Raw genomic sequence first — 14,787 nt, forward strand, 5'->3', positions numbered from 1 at the left:
CTAATGAACGTAAACCCCTCCTCTCTACATCATCGTGTCATCCACGCATTGAGACTCTGAAGCTCTGCCTGCCTACCTGGCCCTGCGCGTGGAACTGGGAGCATTTCTGAGAATGCCACCATAGAGGTCCTGGATTTCAGTCTCTTTCCTAGCAGCCTAAATTTGGCTTCCAGTAGATCTCTCCTACCCTTCCCTATGTCATTGGCACCTACATGTACCACGACCACTGGCTCCTCCTCAGCACTACACATAAGTCTGTCTAGATGCCTCGAGAGATCCACAACCTTCGCACGAGCCAAGCAAGTCACCATACGGTTCTCCCGGTCATCACAAACCCAGCTATCTACGTTTCTAATGATTGAATCTCCCATTACTGACACCAGCCTTTTCCTAGCAACTGGAGTTCCCTCCCCCGAAGAGGTAACCTCAGTGCAAGAGGCAATGTCTCTGCCTCTCTTAGCTCCTCCAGTTCCGCCACCCTGGCCTCCAAAGACCGTACGTGGTCTCTGAGGGCCAGGAGCTCCTTGCACTGACTGCACACATACACCACCTGCCCACAGGGCAGGTAATCATACATGCTACACTTGGTGCAATAAACTAGATAGTCCCCACCCTGCTGCTGGGCTTCTGCTTGCATTGTCTCCTAGTTAATGAAAAGGTGATTTAAAGAAAGAAGTTTTGAATGTAGTTTGGTTTACAGGTTTTAAGGGGAATACAGGGGCACGGCTGGAACCGACAAGGGACCCCCACTCCCTTCCTGCTCCGCTTCCAAACTCCCTTGTGAAACTCTCTGTTAGCAGCCTCTGGTCACAAAGCTCCCTGGTTGCTTGTGCGCGGCTTTATAAAGCCCTGGCCTGAGTGAATGCCTGCCCCCTGATTAAGGCTCAGCCAATTACCACAGGCTTCTAGCTTTCCAACCTTCCTTTGAAGCTCACAGCCTCCAGCTGCCAGCCACAGCACACAGTCCTTCAAACAACGAACCAACCAGACTGACAAACATAAGCTCAGCACACAGCAAGTAACCCCCAAACACAAACACACTACAGACAGTCACTTACCCCACAGATGCTGTATTTGCTCCTCCTTCACCTGGAGAACTCCCTTGTGAAACTTCCTGTTAGCAGCCCCTTGTTCACAAAGAGCAAGTTAAAAATCACTTAGAAAAGTTAGATGCCTGCAAGTCACCAGGGCCTGATGAAAAGCATCCTAGAATACTTAAGGGGCTAATAGAGGAGGTATCTGAGCCTCTAGCTGTTATCTTTGGAAAATCATGGGAGACGGAAGAGATTCCAGGAGATTGGAAAAGGGCAAATATAGTGCCCATCTATAAAAAGGGAAATAAAAACAACCCAGGAAACTACAGACCAGTTAGTTTAACTTCTGTGCCAGGGAAAATAATGGAGCAAGTAATTAAAGAAATCCTCTGCAAACACTTGGAAGGTGGTAAAGTGATAGGGAATAGCCAGCATGGATTTGTAAAGAATTTGTAAAAAACAAATCATGTCAAACCAATCTGATAGCTTTCTTGTTGATTGGATAACGAGTCTTGTGGATAAGAGAGAAGCAGTGGGCATGTGGTCATACCTAGACTTTAGTAAGGCATTTTGATACGGTCTCGCATGATATTTCTTATTGATAAACTAGGCAAATAATTTAGATGGGCTACTATAAGGTGGGTGCATAACTGGCTGGATAACCGTACTCAGAGAGTAGTTATTAATGGCTCCAATCCTGCTGGAAAGGTATAACAAGTGGGGTTCCAACAGGGGTCTGTTTTTGGACCAGGCTCTGTTCAATATCTTCATCAACGACTTAGATATTGGCATAGAAAGTACGCTTATTAAGTTTGCAGATGATACCAAACTGGGAGGGATTGCAAACTGCTTTGGAGGACACACGGGTCAAATTCAAAATGATCTGGACAAATTGGAGAAATGGTCTGAGGTAAACCAGATGAAGTTTAATAAAGACAAATGCAAAGTGCTCCACTTAGGAAGGAACAATCAGTTTCACACATACAGAATGGGAAGAGACTGTCTAGGAAGGAGTATGGCAGAAAGAGGATCTAGGACGTTATAGTGGACACAAGCTAAATATGAGTCAACAGTGTGATGCTGTTGCAAAAAGCAAACGTGATTCTGGGATGCATTAACAGTGTGTTGTGAGCAAGACACGAGAAGTCATTCTTCCGCTCTACTCTGCGCTGGTTAGGCCTCAACTGGAGTATTGTGTCCAGTTCTGGGCACCGCATTTCAAGAAAAGATGTGGAGAAATTGGAGAGGGTCCAGAGAAGAGCAACAAGAATGATTAAAGGTCTTGAGAACATGACCTATGAAGAAGGCTGAAAGAACCTGGGTTTGTTTAGTTTGGAAAAGAGAAGACTGAGGGGACATGATAGCAGTTTTCAGGTGAAATCTAAAAGGGTGTCATCAGGAGGAGGGAGAAAACTTGTTCACCTTAGCCTCTAGGCGGGATAGAACAAGAAGCAAAGGGCTTAAACTGCATTACTCACCTCAGATGAAGATTTAGTTTTGGACATTAGGAAAAACCGTTCCTAACTGTTCAGGGTAGTTAAACATGGGAATAAATTGCCTAGGGAAGCTTGTGGCTGTGGAATCTCTATCTCTGGAGATATTTAAGAGTAGGTTAGATAAATGTCTATCAGGGATAGTCTAGACAGTATTTGGTCCTGTCATGAGGGCAGGGGACAGGACTCGATGACCTCTCGAGGTCCCTTCCAGTCCTAGAGTCTATGAATCTACAGGACAAAGCCTTTTTTTAAAACCATCAACAAAGGGTACCAACTTGATTCCACCCACAATATCTCCCAACCTAGCCACCTGAGAACTAATGTAGCAAAGAGATTCATCAGGACCAGGAATGAGTATGGCTCTCCACCCAGCATCTGTGCACAAACAGACCTGCTTGCAAGCTGGACTTTCAATTCCCCGGCCCTTTAAAGATCTTTTGGCAGGTTAATTCAGTCACTTTTAAACTACAACTATCCTGCTCGCTGAAGGTTCACTTGGTGTTTCATGTATTATTTTTGAAATCTTACAAAGAAAACCATTTTCCTCACAGGACACTTGCTCTGATCAATGGGTCAGATCGCCCCCGTCCCGGTTGTGATATTAGGTCAAAGAAAACAAAGAATGTACACCAAACTTAGAGGATGGGGGACTATCCTGGGCAGCAGTGACTCTGAAAAAGATTTGGGGGTTGTGGTGAATAATCTGAACATAGGCCACAGCATTGCACTTGGGGCCTAAATGACTAATGCAACCCTCGGAAGCATTAACAAGGAAAATTCAAGTAGGAGTAGAGAAGTTATTTTACTTCTCTACTTACTTATCCACTGCTGGAATACTGCATCCAATTCTGGTATCCACAATTCAAGAAGGACTTTGGTAAATTGGAGAGGGTTCAGAGAAGAGTCACAAAAAATGATATAAGGGTGACTTGATTACTTTCTACAAGTACCTTCATGGGGAAGAAATATTTAATAATGGGTCTTTGATCTAACACCGAAAGGTATAAAATGAACCATTGATTGGAAGCTGATGCTAGAGAAATTCAGACTGGAAACAAGATGTAAATTTTTAACAGTGAGGGTAATTAACCACTGGAACAGTCTGCTGATGGTTATGGCGGATTCTCCACCACTGAAAATCTTTAAATCAAGACCGAATTTGCTCTAAGAATTATTCTGGGGATATTCTATGGCCTGTATATATAGGAGGTCTGACCAGATGATCACAATAGTCCCATTTGGCCTTTGAATCTATGAATGAAAAACAGGGAAATTATGGCACCATACAGCCCTGCATTAATTTTAAGCCTTTTAGCCTCCCTATTCCCCTTGTCTTTTGGGCATAAAGAAATAATGGGAATAAAAATGCTTCCCTTTTGAATGAGTTAACCCTAACTGCAATAGTAAAGCAAAATCTTCCCATAACAATTACTCTTGAGAAAAATCTCTGTAAAAGAATAGGAGAAAGAGTCAGAAGATGGTTTAAAAAAAAAACAACACTAAAAAGAGTATTTTTTTTTAAAATGATTTCTAGGCCCCGTGATCTATAGTTAAAGCACATTGTAAACTATGGTAGAACTCAGAGTTATGAACACCTCAGGAATGTTCGTAACTCTGAAATGTTCATAACTCGGAACAAAATGTTATGGTTGTTCTTTCAAAAGTTTATAACTGAATGTTGACTTAATACAGCTTTGAAATTTTACTATGAAGAAGAAAAATGCTGCTTTTAACCACCTTAATTTAAATGAAACAAGTACAGAAACAGTTTCCTTACCTTGTCAAACTTTTTTTTTAAACCTCCCCCCTCCCCCCCTTTTAAAAGTAGTTCACATTTTAACAAAGTACAGGTTTGTTTTCTCTCCGCTGCTGCCTGATTGCATATTTCTGGTTCCAACTGAGGTGTGTGGTTGAGTATTCAGTTCGTAACTCTGAGTTCTACTGTACGCAGGGTTGAGACCATGCTTTTCTGTATCTTCTCAGCTTCCTGGAACAATAATATTTTATATCTGTGGTTCTTAACCAGGGGTACACGTATCTCTGGGAGGGGGGTATATAGAGGTCTTCCAGGAGTAGGGAGACCAGATGTTCCGATTTTATAGGAACAGTCCCAATATTTGGGGCTTTGTCTTAGGTAGGCGCCTATTACCCCCACCCCCTTCCCCATTTTTCACATTTGCTGTCAGGTCACCCTATCCAGGAGGTACATCAACTCATCTAGACAGTTGTCTAGTTTCACAATAGACTATAAAAATCACTAGCGAAGTCAGTAAAATTTCATACAGACAATGACTTGTTTATATTGCTCTATATACAATACACTGAAATGTAAGGACAATATTTATATTCCAATTGCTTTATTTTATAATTATATGGTAAAAATGAGAAAGTAAGCAATGATTCAATAATACAGTACTGTGACCCTTTTGTATTTTATGCCTGCTTTTATAAGCAAGTAATTTTTTTTAGTGAGGTGAAACTTCAGGTACACAAAACAAATCAGACTCCTGAAAGGGGTACAGTAGTTTGGAAAGGTTGAGAGCCACTATTTTATAGCACCCAATAGTTTGCTATGAAATAACATTATGCCAATAGGCATCTCCCAAAAGTTTAAAGAAAAATTTAAATTCTCCACGTACAATTGATTTTTAAGCTCTCTAAAACAGCATTAAAACTGCCACTTGAGAGAGGAAGAGGTAAACACTTGATCCTTGCAAAATGTAACCACTGTTTCAGAAAAGATGCAGAACATGGTATACTTTGTTTGGTACTTACAGTTAAGCTGTGTTCAGCACCAGTTCAGTTGCAGCCATTGCTGTCATCTATTATCAGTAACAAGTAATTGTCCTAAATGCAGACAAGGATTAACGATGATGCATTCTGCCAGCAAATTCTTGCCTATACACAATGCCACGCCACTCTATATTCTTACAGCCATTATATTTCACTGATTGATTGACTCACTATATAGTGTTTAGATGCGCATTTGGAATGCACATTTATCAAAAGTTTAGTTCATTTCTCACAAGCGCCGACTGGTTTGTCCATAACATATGGATGAACAAGTTAGGTTACCTGTGCCCTTTTATTTCCTTGATTTACAAACAATGCTCTAGCTGGATAATATAAAACAAAATAAGTAGATTTTTATATATTCGTTTTTAAATACAATGCAACATAAAATACATATACAATAAATAGGAATAAACATTAAACATAAAAATTTTGTTTTACTCTTAATTACATACGAGAAATTTATCTTCTTATAATCCAAAATTTACAAAAATGTGTACAGTATGTGCTTCTGGAAACGTGGGCTTCCACTGTTCTCTAGGTCTTCAGAGCTCGTCACCTGTCTGGCAAACTATGGAGATGACAGATACACAGAATACCAATTCTTCTTATAAAACCTCACTTTGAACCAAAAGGTTAATCTCAACCAAGTCAAAGACAAATCCCAAGTTTCCTTCATTCCAATAAACCTTAACCTGAATCAAAACAATTTGTTCTTGACCACAGCCCATGTCCCCATTCTAGAACTCCCCCACCCTACCCCCAAAAGATATATGCGGGGAAGCTTCCTGGGGAGTTGCAGCACCAGCTCCTGATTTCACCACCTGCAGAATATTATTGAGCTGCAGACCCCAGACTTATCACAACAATGTCTGTTCATAAATAAATAAGGGGCATATGAGGTCCCCCAATTTATATTTGCATGTAGAGTGCAATCTCTTTTGGTATGGACTGTCCAATTTGCTCTTTATACATTTGTTGTACTATTCCTGAAACATATAATACAAATTTGTAAAAAAGGAAATAAACTAAAGCAGAGCTGAACATGTTAAAGAGCGAGCTATTTACATTTACCTACTTGCAATTTCAGTAATTGATCTGAAAATTGGGACCGCTGCTTTATTTAGGCTTAAAACTAAACTAAACACAGCAAAGAACATCTATCTATCTATATATATATAAAGGCTCTCTAATTTATTTGTTACGAGACATTCAAAAACATCCGATAACATATCAGCATCGGGGAGTGATTTAGATGATCATTTGGAGGAAATTCACACCCTATCATCACTCCAAAAACTATCTAAGTCATCTTTATGCAAGGAACTGAGCAGGGGAGTGGAGGGGAGAAACAACCATCCCAACCCAGATTAGGCAGTAGGATTATTGTGCAGCTCCTCCACAGACATTACTTTTAACTATAGACTGGAATAAAGGATGCTATCCTTCACTAAACCCTTTGGGGAAGCTATGCCTAAGTGTGGATCCAGTGTCCCCTCTCTGGCCTGCCTAAGCATACTCAGAAACAGCACACAGACTACTACACTTGTGTGCAAAGAGTGAAGAGAATCCCATCAGCAGCCCAACATACCTACCTCTCCTGCATACAGGAGTACTATGGAGGTTCCTTGGTACAAAAGTGTGTGCAAGGGAGGATTTTATTCTGATGAGCCTCCACTATACCAGGAAATCTTAGCTCAATTTTTAAAAAGTCGAGTTAGCTGACGTTGCTGAACATGACTTATTCTTGTCTACACCAACTGCAAAGTCGTGGTCAGCATCATGTCAGCTAACTAAACTGATACAAATCATGTTTAAGCACAAAATCTCCTCATGTAGGCAACACCAAAAAGAAAGGGTTGTTTTGTGGTTAGAGGATATCCTGAGACTTGGGACACCAGGTTCTGTTCCCTGCTCTGACAAAAACTTCCTGGGTGACAATGGGGAAGTCAAAGAAGACCAAATTTTCTAGGGTGGCTATGAACAGCTCTGTACATACCAGACTGAAACATGAAATTCCCCTCCGCAAATATGCATGTGCACTTTTGTAGAAGGAAGAGATAGCACGCTACATGAGGGCATATGCAAGGGCACATACCTCTCTTTAAAAATTTGGGTTTTAGCCACCAGGTCAAGTAGCTCAGTCCCTTCCTCATAACGTTAAAATAAAGAGCAGATCGTCATATAGTGTGTGTGCACATTCCAATACAGGCAAGCAAATCCTTATGTATATGTGACTTGCCTATAGGCATATACCAGTGAGGTTGTTTACAGTGTGTGTGTGCACATTTGAAAAACTAGCCCAGCAATATCTGCCTATCTCACAGGAGTGTTCACACCTAAAAATCATTAGTAAATTGCTTTGAGATATTTGCACGGTCAGCACTATAAATGCCAAGTATTATTAGAAGATTTCAAATAAGGGGAAGAATCCACTTTCCTTTAATCACAAGTCTCAATGCATATCAAATACTTTAGCAATATATATCAGGGGTGGGCAAACTTTTTGGCCTGAAGGCCACATCTGGGTGAGGAAATTGTACGCAGGGCCAGGAATGTAGGGCTGGGAGAGGGGGTTGGGGTGCAGAGTGTGTGAGGGAGTGTGGTGTGCAGGAAGGGGCTCAGGACAAGGGGTTAGGGTGCAGGAGGGGTATGGGGTATGGCAGGGGGTTAGGGTACAGGGGGTGTGTGGAATGCAAGAGGGGGATCAGGGCAGGGGGTTGAGGTGCAGGAGAGGTGCAGCAGGGGCTCAAAGCAGGGGGTTAGGAGGCTCAGGGCAAGGGGTTGGGGTGTAGGAGAAGTGCCGCAGGGGGCTCAGAGCAGGGGGTTGGAATACAGGAGGGAGCTCAAGGCAGGGGATTAGGGCATGGGGTGCAAAAGGGGTTCAGGGTGCAGGCTCTGACCCAGCATCGCTTACCTCGAGCAGTTCCAAGGTGGCAGCGGCATGCAGCAGGGCTAAGACAGCCTCCCTGCCTGCCCTGGCCCTGCACCACTCCTGGAAGTGGCCAGCATGTCCAGCAGTGGCTCCTGGGGGTGGGGTGGGGAAGGTGGCTCTGCCATGTGCTGCCATTGCTTGCAGGTACCCCCCTGAAGCTCCCATCGGCCACGGCTTCCCATTCCCAGTCAATGGGAGCTGTAGGGGGTAGTGCCTGCAGGCAAGGGCAGTGCACTCAAAATACCTGTCAGCAAGTATGTCTGTAACAATACAGACAACAAAAGAGGTTCAGGAAATGTTTTTCTGACAAATAGATTCCTTACTAGGCATATTAATACAGAACTTTGAGTAATAATTCATTTAAACTGCAATACAGAAACATATTTCCCACACCCCTCATAAGCAATGCAGAGGTTTGGACGAGTGGGGTAACGGAGGAGCTGAGGGACAGGGGAGCAATTGCCGGGAAGGAGCCTGGACCCTCCTCTCCATGTGGCCCTGCACCTCTCCCTCCCATCCCGAGGTCATCCTGCACTCCCACTCAGCCACCCCCCCATGTGTCCCTGCACCCCCACTCAGCCCCTGGCTCAATGCTGTCACCCCACTAGCTTCTGTGCTCCCACTCCAGTCTGTCCCCCCCGGAGCACTTTTGAACCCCAGTCTATGTGAGCCCCCAGCAGCTCTGTGTGCCCTGTTCTGTCTGTCCCTCTATATCCTGTGCCTCCTCACCTAGCCCTGCAGGCAGAGCGCTGTGAGGAACACAGACACTGCCAACTCCAGCTCTTCAGCTGGCTGAGCCGGCCCGTGAGCTGGCTGCCCTCTGTCCTGGCACCACAGCAGCCCCTGTTGAGTGAAAGGAATAACTGTACAACCTCTCTGGCTTTTTTCTCTATGGGGGATATGAATTCTGCACATGCAAAGTGGTGCAGAATTCCCCCAAGAGTAAGTTGGATTTCATGGTGTCAGGTGGAAAAACTTCCTTAGCATAGTCTCCACGCATACAGACACTTCGGATGGATGATGAATTGCTGTTTCCTCTTCCGACATTTGTGTCACTGCACTCTTTCAGGAGATGAACAAAGAAGGCTTCATATAATGACAAAAAAAAAAAAAAAAAACCAAAGCACAAAAAAACGTACAAACAAGAAGATTACACTTGTTTTCTCTTGAGAAGTCTAGCCAGCTCACACACCCTCCACCCTGTCTAATGTAAAAAACTGTGTAAATGCAGATATACTTCCTCATGTCAATTAATGTTTAATGTAGTGTTACTGTCAACAACTTTCATGGACTCTTGCTCACTCTGAGTAGCACACAAAGTCACATTGAGGCAGATCACTTTATCCCACAGCAGACTGTAAGCCATATAAATCCATATCTGTCACGTCTCTAGGAAACGTAAGACATAATTGCAGCAACATGATGCATTTTACAAACACAAACAAAAACAATATATACACACATCCACACATACATACGGAATCATTCTTTCCCTCGTAAACTGTATAACAAAAGTACGTATATTTGCAGAGGCTAAATTAACTGTGCCAGAAACAATTTTAGCCTTACTGTGTGAGCAGTGTTTCTAAATGGCAGCAACTTCTGAATGTGACAATGTAAGTCCATTTACACTTGAAATTAAAACTACAGTATATGCATGGATAGAAAAATTGGAAACAAAACACAAGGGATAATATACTACAGTGGTATTATATAGACTAATTGGTTTAAGAAAATTCAGAGAAGTAAAAGAATAAAGTGTCTCACCGTCCAATACTCATTTAAACCCATTAAAAGTAATTTACGTCATTTTTATACATCTACAGCAGCGTTTCCCAAACTTGGGACGGCGCTTGTTTAGTGAAAGCCCCTGGCAGGCTGGACCAGGCCTGTTTATTTACCTGCCGTGTCCGCAGGTCCGGCCGATCGCGGCTCACACCGGCCGCAGTTCGCTGCTCCAGGCCAAAGCTACTGGCTATCATTCACTCCCCTGAATCTTTCCTAGTTTACGCCCACTCCTCAATTTCCTCTGCACAGTAAAATGGATGAAGCCCCAAGAAGCACTGCTCTGCAGCGAAAGCCAGGTTTTCTTCATCCTGGCTCCCTCTGGCACTAGGAATGTAGCATGAACTAGAAATTCTGACAGAACCATTTCACTTAAATATCAGTAACCATACAGTAGAATGCAACCTGCCAATAAGACCATCAAAACCAACAGTATACATAAGTACAACAGAAAAAACAAACAATTTTTTAATTAAAGGAATAGAGGTAATAATGGTTGCACCCATCTACAAATCCACAGGTTCAAGTCAGATCTGGTCAGACCAAATGTCCTTATCCTAACTGACTATTCCTTATGCTCAGTTATGCTCAAACTCAGTGACAAATGGGAAGCCCTGTGATGCCCTAAACCAGGGTAAGCAACCTATGGCACGCGTGCTGAAGGCAGCATGCGATCTGATTTTCAGTGGCACTCACACTGCCCAGGCCCTGGCCACTGGTCCGGGGGTCTCTGCATTTTAATTTAATTTTAAATGAAGCATCTAAGCATTTAAAAAACCTTATTTACTTTACATATAACAATAGTTTAGTTATATATTATAGATTTATAGAAATAGACCTTCTAAAAACATTAAAATGTATTACTGGCACCCGAAACCTTAAATTAGAGTGAATAAATGAAAACTCAGCACACCACTTCTGAAAGGTTGCCGACTCCTGCCCTAAACAAATGCAACCATCTCTACCTGGAATGCAGAATTTAATACAATTATTTTATAATCTAACCAGCTTTAGTGCTATTACCAATACTACTATTCATCATTTTATTACACAGCTTGGTTAAAAACAGGTCAAGACATTATGGCCTTCTTGATTGTAAGCAACCACTGTTGCAGAAACTGGATCTGACAGATCTAGAAAATGATGGCACAACTTTATAATTATTTTCTTAATGCAAGAGACTTACCTGCTATAGCAAGTATAGTAATGTATATTATGAATTGGGATTGTTAGGTCACACATAACTCATTTGAAGCTCAATCTCGTAAGCCAGGAAAGAACTCTTTAGTCTAGCCTCGGCACTATAACATTTCTCGCCTTTCAAATTAGCAAATGACACCGCATTCCCTTTAATTAAAGAGTACAGGCCTATATTTTCGTATTCAACAGAATATTTTCCTGTGCAGTGTGATGCTTAAGAAAATACTCAAGTTCCTTCCTTATGATTTGGACTGCATACTGCTTAAAAAATGACCATTTCCAAGGTCGTACAGCACTGAATGCAGTTGTCAATAATCCACCTGTTTTTTTGCTTTGTCTCTTACGTGCGGTACTGAGGAGGAAAGAGGATGATCCTATGGGAGAAAACATCATTTGGTGCCCTAGTCTCATTTGTATTAAAAGATTCAGCCCTGAGATGTATGTATATATACAATGCTGACTGTATGAACACAGAATACATGTAAGACCTGGTGACAGATGTAGGGATTCTTTATGCACTGGTGCAACCACAGATACAAAGAGACTTGAAACAGGAGTAGAAAAATGTAGAATATTCCTATAGGAATAAATTACTTAAATTATAAAGATTTGGAGGTGGAGCATACAGGGTGGGTTTTCAACACAATGCAAACATGCCTATTTCGGTTATAAATCTTCCTCCTTTATACACAAAGTTGACCTACACCAACTAGAAAAGACTGAGTCAAGCACAGAAAATATGCTTGCTGCTGCACAACACACAAAATACAGAAAGCTCTTATTCTGCAATAGGCTTTTAAATAAGACTACTGATTCTGCAAAACACACACATGCTTAACTTTATGCCTCTGGTCTCACTCCCCTTACTATCAACTCCACATTAGTGGACCACTTTATCAGTGCAGAGCTCATTTCCCGATTGGGGTCTAATTTCATGAGCTTCACTTCCCTCTCCAAAATGCGTTGGAATTCATGTGTCCCCTTTATCTCAAACTCAGATGATGACATTTGGTGCCTGGGTGAGTCTAATCCCCATAGCATGGATTTGTTGGGAAAGGCCAAAAATGATGAAAATAAGTGCAGAGAGGAAACACTGTACTCCGTTCAGCTCTGGGTGTTGGACAGCAAGGTGAGAGAGGAAGGGAATAAAGTGCTGGGGAATCTCTCCCTTGGGTATCACAGCGATATTAAGGAAAGGCTGGGGTCTCTCCCAGGGGCAGGAGGGGCAGAGTGGGAGTCTCCCGCGTGGGAAGGGGGAGGGAATAAGGTGTACTGGGGAAAGGAATGGAAAGGGGGCAGTGTCCTCATAGGGTGTGTGTGGGGAGAATAAGGGGAGAGGGTGCATGGGGGTAGCTCTGCCCTAATGGGGACAGGGGGGTCTCGCCCATAGAGAACGGAAAGCAGGGTGCACTGGGCACAGGCTCTGCTCCTGGGGAAGGGCTGCAGGGGGGCGGGGTGTGTCGGGGTCTAGGCTGGCACTTTCCGAGCGGGGTGGGCCGGGTCTCTCCGGGGGACCGGGCGGAGCATCGCCCCCAAGCCCCCCGCGCCCGGCGAGGCGCTCTCACCAGAACAGCAGGTTGGCGCAGACGAACCCGCCCAGGCTGCGGAGCGGCCTCTCCCAGCTCAGAGCAGCCGCGATGCAGCCGCCCAGCGCCAGCCCGGTCTCCCCCAGCAGCGCGGACGCGGCCCCGTCTGACACCTGCTCCAGCTCTTCATCTCCAGCCGCTGGCTCCGGCGGCGGCGGCGGCTTGCGGGCCCCGCGCCGCCGCGCTCCGAAGCCCGGGGACCTCGGCGCACCGCCCACCTCCGCCGCCCGGTGCTGCCGCGCGACCCCGAACTCGCCATGTCTCGGCGGCGGTTGCTGGGTGCGAGCTGGGAGGGGGCGGGGCGAGGGCGCGGCACCCCGGAGAGAGGCGGGCGTGGGCTCCGCGCGCGCACAGCAGCTCCCTCTGCCAGGCAGCGGCTGACGTCACCGCGGGGCCGGTAGCCGTTGGGAGCGCTGGGGGGAGGACCCGGGGCGGGGGTTGCGGGAGGGGAGTACACGGGGGAGGGGGGCGCGCGCGCGCACAGCTCGAGTGTTTTGTGGCCGTTGCTGGCAGCAATGCCCTGTTCCCGTGTGTCTCTCTCCGGCTCCACCCAGGCCCGGGTAACGGTGCCCGTCACCAGGGGAGCGATTGCGTCATAAATGTACTTCCTGGAGCCCGCTACCGCTGGATCGGGGCGGGAGGCCGCGGGGAAGCTGCTCCGGTTTGGGCTGGGGGAGGAAGTGGGCTCCCCTCGGGGCGGCCCCTGAGCCCGGGCGTTAAGCGCAGCCGAGCCCTAGGGCCCAAAGCGACCGAGAGCGCTGTGAGTGACGCGACAACCCTTAAGCCTGCTGTTTGTTGCAAGTGTCACACCTGTGGGGCAGCCCTAGGGAACTGCATGGCCAGAAAGTTGGCAGCTGGTCGCGCTGGGTGAGGCTCAGGCCGGGTAGGGCTAAGCATGCCTCACAAAGCTGGTTTGTTACCGTGGCAACTTACCACACCTCAGCCCCTTCCTAAGGGTGGTGCTGTGCGAACCGCAGGGAGGTCTCAGGAGCGGATTGCAGTCCTTAAACTCAGAGTGTGGAGGGGGGGCCCGTGCCCTGTGCTCCTCCTGCCCTTCTCCCTGCCCCCTGGGGCAGGGCCCTGAGTAGCTGCAGGAGGAGCCAACAGTCAATGATGGCTCCCGCTCCTGGGTTGGTTTACTGCAGGGGGTCTCAAACTCAAATGATCAGGAGGGCCATGTGAGGACTAGTACATTGGCCCAAGGGCCGCATTACTGACACTTCTCTCCCTTTGTAATAGCTTCCTACTCAGATTTGAACCTTAGCGTTCATAAACTGAGAAGCTAGCATGAAACCCCCAAGCTTATTACCAGGTTGGATCTGATATCGCTGCCACCAATCAGGATTCTGAGTACCTGATCAACTCCTGGTCTCCCCAAAATCTTCTCTGGGGGACCCCAAGACTCAGAAACCCTGAGTCTCACCCCAAAGGGAAAAAACCTCCTCTCCCCTTGTCTCCTCTTTATCTCATCCCCAGCTCTCCCTCCCTGGGTTATCCTGGGCGATACTGTACTTAAACTCCTTGAATGCAAAACAGAGAGGGCAATTTACCTTCCCCCCTCCTTCCTCCCTGAGGCTATGCATTCAAACCTAGTCAAGCTAACACAAAGAGATTTCCCCCTCCCTTCGTTCCGTAGCCTTAACCAGAGAAAAACCTCAAACAGGGTTTAAAAAGAAAACTTTATATAAAAAAAAGAAAAAGACATAAGAATATAAACTCTGCATTAAGATGACATATACAGGGCTATTGCTTATAAGAAAATATGAATAAACAGTCTGATTCAAAAAGATATCCAATTTAAAACATTCCAGCAAACTCCACACATGTAAATACAAAACAAAACATATAAAGCCTATTGCTTTGCTACCTTTGTACTTACAACTGGGAACAGAAGGTAGAAAGAAGCTTGGAGATAGAAAAAAAAAAAAAAAAAAAAAAGCTCTTCCCTCATAGCCGAG

The 14,787-nt window shown here is 45.0% G+C and overlaps 1 protein-coding gene across 3 annotated transcripts in view; it reads right to left on the reverse strand.

Moving 5' to 3' along the window:
* RETREG1 (reticulophagy regulator 1) overlaps positions 1-13,879 on the reverse strand; it is a 108,669-nt gene extending 94,790 nt beyond the window's left edge. The window contains exon 1 of one of the 3 annotated variants that reach the window (XM_032789752.2): positions 13,763-13,879. The gene's annotated coding sequence lies outside the window, so the exon portion shown is untranslated. Of the gene's footprint in view, positions 1-5,305; positions 5,987-12,808; positions 12,891-13,762 lie in introns of those variants that run through there. The other 2 variants (XM_075062693.1, XM_075062694.1) reach the window with 2 other exon arrangements.
* Between the last annotated feature and the right edge of the window lie 908 nt (positions 13,880-14,787).

Source organism: Chelonoidis abingdonii, chromosome 2 (assembly GCF_003597395.2).
Source record: "Chelonoidis abingdonii isolate Lonesome George chromosome 2, CheloAbing_2.0, whole genome shotgun sequence".
Lineage (NCBI taxonomy): Eukaryota > Metazoa > Chordata > Testudines > Testudinidae > Chelonoidis > Chelonoidis abingdonii.